The sequence below is a fragment of the Petaurus breviceps genome, unplaced genomic scaffold (assembly GCF_028583685.1).
Source record: "Petaurus breviceps papuanus isolate PSGF00001 unplaced genomic scaffold, PetGlider_PUasm1.0 176, whole genome shotgun sequence".
Lineage (NCBI taxonomy): Eukaryota > Metazoa > Chordata > Mammalia > Diprotodontia > Petauridae > Petaurus > Petaurus breviceps.
This window is the reverse complement of record NW_027185771.1, coordinates 20,185,523-20,187,129: the sequence shown is the minus strand read 5'-3', so window position 1 is coordinate 20,187,129 and position 1,607 is coordinate 20,185,523.

Sequence of the window (1,607 nt, the reverse complement as noted above, 5' to 3'; positions counted from 1 at the left end):
ATCTATCTATCTATCTATCTATCTATCTATCTATCTATCTATCTATCACTATGTTTTAAAGATAAGGTCTCTCTATTTTGCCCAGGATAGAAAAGTAGTAGTAGTTTCCTATTTCTCAGGGGGCCAATCCCACTCTGATCACTGTAGAAGCTTTGACTTGTACAATTTCTGACCTGGACTTGTTTCCCCCTCCTTAGGCGACCTGGGGGCTTCCCACTCCCAGAAACTCATTATGCAGACACCTGATCGTTTAAGCCCCTGCCCTTTATAACTCCTGAGCTCAAGCCATCCACCAGGCTCAACATTCCTGGTTACAGAGATTACAGGTATATACCACCATACCCAATTTCCCTACCTTTTCAAGGCTTCCCCTCATTAGAGTTGTAACTTAGAGTTTGAAAATAGAGTTCAAACGTATGGTGTTTAAAGCTATTCATGGTTTGATATTCACCTTTCGTTTTCTATTAATTTCACATTACTTTCCCTCAAGCACTCCATGTTGTACCCAAACTTTCTTACTTGGTGTTGTCCATACATGACATTATATCTTCTATCTATGTGCCTTTGTAGACTGTTATTCATGACTGCAATCTACTACCCCACCTTCACCTTTCAGAATTCCTTGTTTTCTTCAAGCATCAGGTAAAAAGCCCCTTCTTAGTAGGAGTATCTCATAAGAACCCTAGTATGAGGGGTTCTTAACCTAGAATCTATGCACTTATTTTGCTTTGTTAAATATTTTGGTAACTGTATAATAGATTCCTTTTGAGTTTTTATGCATTTAAAAGCATTATTCTGAGAAGGGGTCTATTGGCTTAGTCAGACTACCTAAGACATCCATGATTCCCCCCACACACACACACACACATGCATACACAAAACAAAGAACTGATTGAGAGGCTCTAGTCTGTTGCGATACATTACCCTCACTTTCCCACCAAATATTTTTGTAAATGCTTTATATTTCCATGTCCAAAATAGAATGTATGGTTCTTGCGGGCAAGAATTGTGTGTGCATGTGCTTGCATGTGTGATTTTGTCTTGGCATCTCTAGCACCTAACTTTGCATTTAGTTGGCACTTAATAAATGCCTTTTTAATTGAACTGACTTGAATCATCACAGAATCAAGGCCAGAGGACCGTAGAGCTGAAGCATGTCCCACCACAATACAGGAACTGCTGCTTTCCTTCTGCAAACATTCCATGCATATGCCTCTGAGAATCTCTCTGTCTCTGGCCTGCTGACATTCTTGTCTATGAACCCCAACCACTCAGTCAGTGAAAATAAACAAAAGCCCCTTCATAATAACACCCTGGGTTTTGAAAGATTTTTAACCAAATTGGGAAAGCATGAAAGAGGCACCGGTTGGAAGGACTGAAGAGGATTTCCCAGCAGTAGTTTCAAAGGCAGGAACCATTCTGAACAAAGCTGCCATCCAAATATTCTTAAAGGATAGGGAGAATGGCAAAAAGGAGGGAAGGGACATTTACTGAATCAGGGAAAACTCACCTGGTGAACACTTAAAAGGAGAATCAGAATTAAGCAACAGTGGGACAGGGTAAAGAGAATTAAGTTTAGACCAAAGCCCTGGGTTCAAAGTCTACTC